The sequence below is a fragment of the Lepisma saccharinum genome, chromosome 1 (assembly GCF_977018435.1).
Source record: "Lepisma saccharinum chromosome 1, izLepSacc3.1, whole genome shotgun sequence".
NCBI classification, from domain to species: Eukaryota; Metazoa; Arthropoda; class Insecta; order Zygentoma; family Lepismatidae; genus Lepisma; species Lepisma saccharinum.
Genome location: NC_139229.1, coordinates 49,179,558 through 49,186,768, shown reverse-complemented (window position 1 = coordinate 49,186,768; position 7,211 = coordinate 49,179,558). Strand labels below are relative to the sequence as shown.

Here is a 7,211-nt window from a genome sequence, read left to right as displayed (position 1 = left end):
CAAAAATTTAATTTTGGCATTGTAGTTTTCTCTTGACCAGAAGATTGTATATTTTTCTTTCAACCTATGTTTGGATTTGTAAATAAATTTATAATCGTTAATTGGTATTTCCTTATAGCAAATTTGTCTCATAAGTATAAATTAACTGGCATCCTTTGGGTTTGGTGAGGTGTCCCGCCATCACTGGTCAGTGAGGCGGAGGCTTTATCAATCCAAAGGACGTCAGATTCGATCGTGCTGATTTCGCTCGCGATCGCATGCGTATCCTCACTGGTCAGTGGGATGCGGGTGCGATCACGAGGGAAGTTCAAGCACGAGGATGGTTACCTTATTTTGGAATTTTTAGATAAGTAAGCATAAATTTAATTTTAATTATATTATTATTCAAAAGCAGACCCTTACCCGAACTTTGGGATGCGGGGTCTCATGCCCCGCAGGAACTGAGCGTAGTCGTGGCATTTATATATTTATAACAGAAAGATATTTGGTAGGCAGCGACGCCCGGTCTTTGTCTGTCGAGGGGACCGAGCCGGTGTGTCGTGTGTGCAAGGCAACGGGCTGACGTCCTACATTGTTGCAATTGTAATACTATGCTTGTGCTGGTAGCAAAGAACTTGTTGATATGAAAAATGAATCACGTATGTATAATTTGGTTCACACTATGAGGGTGGCTACTTACTTGGAATACCTTGAATTCTAGGAATTATACGTCAATTATTGGATCTGAGAATTATGTGTGAATTTTGGTAAAACATGAAAAATTCCAACTTTTATTCATCCAAATCCAATTAAATTTATACATATTTTTTAATGCCCTGAGGCAAGTTTCTCTCAATTTAGCTTTTATTTTTATCGAAGACGAAAAGAAAGTTGAATGGAAAATAAAAGAGAATGTTCTCCATCAGTTCACTTTCTTAGTGTCTTTTGCAGAACAATCTATCTGACAGACAGATTGGTACATTGGACTCACACAGACCCTTTATATTGTTAATATGTTTGTGTGTTTAGGGTGGGAGGCGTCGATAATACATAAGGTTGGAATAGAGAAACATTTGAATTTTTAGATAGTTTGCCTTGAAAACCTCGAAGTATACTTGAATTTATCATGGTCCTATAGTGACCACCCTGAATCTTTTTTCCTGTTATCCACAATCAAACTCCTCTTTTTTGTCTGTGAGGATCATTTTATGCTGAATATTACGTTCAACAGAAACATAATCAGTAGTGCTAATTTAAATGCTGAAGCATTACTTCGCAAGGCGTGAATGCCACAAAAGGGCCGAATTGACGAAAGAGTGAGCAAGACTGCGCGGATTAGGAGTTTGCACTTTAGACTGTGCAGGAAGTAGAGGCAATTGGGTGCCAAAACAGGGAAAGGGGCGGGGTGGCAAGAACATTTTAATTTCTCTTATAGCTCTTTTCAGTTCTTACGGCGGGCGCTCTAGAAGCTGGCAGGGGAAGTGGGGAGCTGGGAAGCGACCAATCCAGCGCGATAAGAAACGTAGCGCCCAGTAGAACGAGTTTCACGTAGTGCTTTTTCCGCTCGCGTCGTGACTATCGGCGCCACTGCTGTTGTCTGGTTGGTCTGTTGCGTAATCCCCGCTCCCCACTTCCCCTGCCAGTTTCTAGAGCGCCCGCCGTAAGAACTGAAAAGACCTTATAGTAGACAAGGCTTAGCGTTAAGTGTCCATAGTACAAAAAGTAAGGTAAGAACTGCCGCTCTGTTCGCCGCCACTGCGTCAGACATTTTATTTTGTTTAGAGCTTTGATAAACATCATCACACTTGGAGGGATTGAAATCGACCGAAAACGTGTTTCAAACATGTCATTGAATTGTATCGTCACCAAACAGAGTAAATACCTCTGTGAGATACAAAAATTCTGTAAAACCTAAAAAAAAAATATATAAAAACCTAAAAAAAGGCGTAATTTAGGCACACAAACCTAAAATAGGGTCTAACAAGCAAAATAGGTTATTTTAGGCACTATAAAACTTCGTCAGTTGTTGCGTTTTGTAATGAAACGCTGACATAACTTGTTATTTTTTATTTACCTGCAAAGGAAAAAAATAGGTTAAAAACCTAAAATCCGACGTCTACTAATAAGGTACAAGGCAAGAACTATGGGTGTGTGGGGTCCCGAAAAGTCGGTGCTGGACTTAGGGGAAAGAAATCCCGTCCCAATGCCGATTTCTGGAAGTTCCAAATGGTCATGTTCGAAAGTAGTCCCATTCTCTATGTTTTCCTACATTGTCGGTGTGTGATACTTCTAATAAATTGTTAGTTTTTATTTCCGAAATCAAAAAGAGAATAACTTAATGGAAAATGGCTTGTAGAATTCAAGATTTCGACAGTGTCTGGAAATTTCGAACAATTCGGGAGATTGGAATTTTTCCCGTACCGATCGTCGAGATTTAAAAATTATCCCGTCCCACACAACCCTACCCTGAAGTGCAAGGCAATATAGTTGTCTTTACTGACTGGTCCCACATCCGAACTTGTGTACCCCCAAAATGAAATCACAAATACGCCACTGAATGGGCACCCCCCAACCCCAAAGCAAGAAGCTTAATTCGCACTGTGGTTATACTCTAATGAGTAAGGTTGACCAGAGAGTATACGGCGTGTACCCTCGATTACAGCCCTGTTCCAAGGTGTAATACAGGCTTAAGCATCTCGCATGCACTTAGCCGAGGCCAGCCAGTGCTCCATGCGGTGGGAGCTCGACACTCTCACTCTGAGACACAAGGCCTGTAAGTGAAGGAAGCGCCTTGCGTTGAGAGAGAGAAAAAAATAGTGCGGTGGAAGACGGACGATAGATTTCCCACTGCACGGACGTGACCGACGAAGCCCCTGCCTCGCTCACTCACTCCTTTCTCCCTCCTCTTACAACGCTACAGTATTGCTGCTCGCCCTGCAATCCACATGTGAATTCAAGAGCGCTGTTAAAATGTGTGTCATGGATAAACGCACTGGGACATGGGTGGTTGGGGGATGGTTTGGGCGAAAACTTGATTAGACGTCACCTAATTATGAAATCAGAGTCCCTTGCTGGTAGTAAAAATGTCAGTTTTGTTCTACATACCAAAACGGTTTTCTTTATAATATTAATACAAACTATATATTCTTTTTATTTTCAGGTAAGAACATCAGTACAGTGTAAACCAGAGATTTCTCCATTTACGAACGGCAGAGGGTGAGTTTTGATGAACTTTAACCAGTTATAGTAAATGTTCTTCAACAGACAGTTTCCACTAAACTTTTAAAGGTCGATATTTGATTACAGAAGCAAATTAATGTTTAGTTAAGGATCTTCAGTAAGCATTTCTTAGAAAACATTGGCACTAAGAATATAAATATATTTTTGCCACTTGCTGACACATATCTTTCGTAAGCAGCTGCTGATGAAACGTTCATTGTTACCTTAAAATACGAAAACAGAAATTGTACTGCCGCATAAGAACGATGAAAACGAAAACTGAAATAGAGTAGTACTTCTCTGAACTTTTCAAGTTTTGCTGCTAACCTGTAATATTTATGGTGAATAAAAATAAAAATTTTAAAACTGTACATAAAATACCATTTCGCTGTTAAAATTGTGAATAAAATCTCACATTCTTAGATATTTCTCAGCAATATATTAGAACACATGGCACTTTATTGTAGTAATGTATGGCGATATAGTTTGCAATCCCTTTACCTACTTTGACTTTTAACTTGATTGATGTCTATAAAACAATCCGTTTTTCCGATCCAATATTTTTTGCTAAGAATTAAAGCTGTGTTCTTGGATGTTGCATAACTGATATGATTATTAGGATTGGAAAGTTTTACGTCGGTAAATAAACTCTATATTTCGTGCTTGAGAGTTCGTTTTCATTTTGCACTTTTTTCGCATTATTTCATGACATTAAAAACATTGGAAAACATGAAGAATGAATTTTAGTTGTGTGTAATGTCATATTTCTTTTCCATCGAAAAAGAAATGCACAAGTGAGTCCTTGCTAATTACCAATTTGAGTTTTAAGAAAAATATCTCATTTTCGAATCATTATTTTAGTCTGAAGATTGTATAAACAATACTCTTCAGTGAAGCTTGTGATCTTTTTTTTTTAAATTTCACGTATGATTTGAATGTAAAAATATATCTTCATTTACTTTCTGCAAATTACATTCCTGCATGCAGACGGTCATATGAGAGGTCCTATCATATTGTTTCGTACTTGCTTTTGCTGACTTGTCTTTTTACCCTCAGTCTTTAGCACATATATGAATAATTTAATCATTTTCCTTGTTGGAACGTTTTAATCAGGACTCACTTTTTTGCCTTTTAATTCAAGAACCTTATCTTCTAGGACCTCCTAGCATTAAAACAGGAAGGTTTTTTTTGACATAGTTTATATTTCTTGTTTCTTTTATTATAGAAATAACCAGCTTAACTGTAGTCACTACAGTTTATACTTGCAACAATTTTGCGATAACTAGTGTTAGCACTAAAATTCTATAACACTAGAAATGAATTTATTAGTTCAATTCTAATTGTATATTGACGGTGATTTTAGAAACAGCGATTCTGTGAAGGGAGTTCAAACCTTATGGTGAAGTTTGACTTCATAAGAACAGAATAACTATGTGAAATCACTGTTTCGTTTTGTTAAGAACAGGAGTTGGACCATTGTTGGCGTAAAAATTTGATCACGATTGTTTGTCAAACTCGTTTGGCTGATTTATTTACGTTTAAATGTGTTCGTTTTTTTCCCTTTGTTGTGAATCGTTCCAGCATGGCGCTTATTCGGTTGGCAACTGCAGTACTTTGTTTGCGGCTGACGCCGTGTCCCGCGAAAAAACATTGACAAACGAATTGCAATTAAACTGTTTTGTCAACTCGCTGCTGCAACTGTAAAGGAAGGAAAAATGACACTATAAATGTTAATCGAAATGTGAATTGCTGGGAACAGATTTGACAAGATTTATGACAGTACTGTGTTGCTGTTAGGTTTTAAATTAGTACCAAGCACAAATCTATAAATTACTTGAATAAATAAAAGACAGATATCAACTTTCGAGTTTCATGCATTACACTATCCCATAATACATTTTTAAACAGGAACAGCGATGAAATGTTCTCCTTATCAAGGATTTTTATCCTAACAATAAAATTGTGAGTGTTACAAACTTCATATGGATTTACTTCTGTGACGAGATTCGTAATACATAACATTTCACTGCTAGTATCTCAGATGCATGGAAATTCATAAGAAAATGGAACTCGGTGTAATTGCATTGGCCTCGTAGCTAGATATTTTAGTGCCCTAGGCAGGATTGTAGTTCGGCGCTCCCATGCACTACCAAGTACCGACATTTATTTTATGTGCGTCCTTCGATATTTTCTTATGGCATGGTTTGTGTTATTTAATCCTACAAATTTAGAGATGAGGTAACAGGACAAACTCATTAAAAAATAATACAATCTTTGATTGTATTTATAAAAAAATCATACTTTACATTTTTTTAAATCGTACTAACACTTCCAACAGTGTGTTACCAGAATATACCTCTGCCAAGTGTCAATTTCTCTGTCGCATATTCTAACTTTGTAGTATAAAGAAAAAACACCTTTGAATGGCCCCCTAGGATGCAGCCCCCTTCACCTAGCCTTCGCTACGGGCTTGAATTGAATTTTTCATTCCGGGTCAAGTTACGTCATTCCTACAAGCGAGCTAGTTGCAATTTAAGTTTAACCGGCCTCCGTGGTGGAGTTGTTAGCACAGCGCACTACGACGGCAGGGATCCCCGGGTTCAAATCCCGGCTTTGTGTATGGATGTTCTTTGTGAGTTCATCATATCTTCACTTATCCTCATCTTCGCTATTAGCGAAACGTTTCATGAAGGCAAAGTAAAGTAAACCAAATCATCAATCAATTTATCCAATTTAAGTTTTTCTTTTCTTAAAATCAACTAGCTTTCAGAGAAAGTTACTGTCTTTCTTAAATTAGTTAGTTTTTATTTCAGGTTACAGTTTTCATGCAATGAAATTGTTTTCAGTAAAAGTCACTGTCTTCCTAATAAGAATTCGTTTTTATTGCAGTTTAGTTCTTTCATAAAATGAAGCAATTTTCAGTTCAAGTTACAGTCTAGTCCTGAAATGAACTAGTTCCCAGTTATAACATCTTCCTTCTTAAAAATGATCTATATGTAGTTCGAATCCAATTTCCCCTCTTTCTAGAAGGGAATGATTTCTTATTTTAAGTTTCTTGCTTCTTAAAAATGAACCAGTTCTCATAAAAAATGCCTTCCTAACATAAAATTCAAGTTGCTCCTAGCATAAAACGAACTAGTTTGACTACTAGTTACCCAAAATAATTATTTTTTTCCCTGAGTTCTGCGGCATATTGCGTGTACTTGACGTGACTCTACTACAAAGGAACACACAAGTACTGCCTGAACTAAACGTTGTAAATTCTCATAAGTCAGTAGGGAGATATACACTATAGACGGTAATATAGACCACAAAGCAGAAAAAGTAAATTTTGGATTATGAATGGAAACACTTCACGCTCGTCATTGCCATCTTAGGTCGCTGTATTTAGGAATGATTAATGAAGGGTGAGCGGGGATGATCACATGACGTGGTATTGTTCGGTTTTCGGCAGAAGAAAACAACAAACGTTATTGAGATGTTGATCTGCATAATATGTTTGCTTAAAATTCACATTACACCTACGAACGCTTCTAGGTTGTAACGATACCATTGACTTTCAATAGATTCATTACAACCCCGAAGTGTCCTCGACTTAGAGCTAAGAAAAGTTCCATTTATAATACTCGATTCACTCCGAGAAACAAAAATACATAAATCCGTTGCTCGAATCCTTCTTTCCTTCTCGAAAAAGAAAACAAAAGAATGGAAAAGTTTGGAATAAATGAATCCGTTTGCTGATATCGATATTGGAACTCGGAGCGCACGAATTTGACTTTGCAGTGGAGAAATTCTTGATTTTGTCCTCTCTCTCTTCTTCCTCGAATTTTCACAAGTTGCCTGTGACATCTGGCTTCGCGCAACTTCGATTCTATGCAAATATGAAGAGTCGGGGTGGATTCCTAGGATGATGCTTGGTTTCTGTCGCCGCTTCCCGTCCTACGGGTTCCAAGAAGCCGGAATAAGTCTTGGTAACGTAAAACAGAGGGTGGAGCATCTTCTCCATCTTGGAG

The 7,211-nt window shown here is 37.6% G+C and overlaps 1 protein-coding gene across 1 annotated transcript in view; it reads left to right on the top strand.

Moving 5' to 3' along the window:
- Positions 1–3,152: 3,152 nt before the first annotated feature.
- SP2353 (EGF like, fibronectin type III and laminin G domains protein pikachurin) overlaps positions 3,153–7,211 on the top strand; it is a 507,832-nt gene continuing 503,773 nt past the window's right edge. Inside the window, exon 1 of the mRNA XM_083131470.1 lies at positions 3,153–3,195. The gene's annotated coding sequence lies outside the window, so the exon portion shown is untranslated. The remainder of the gene's footprint in view (positions 3,196–7,211) is intronic.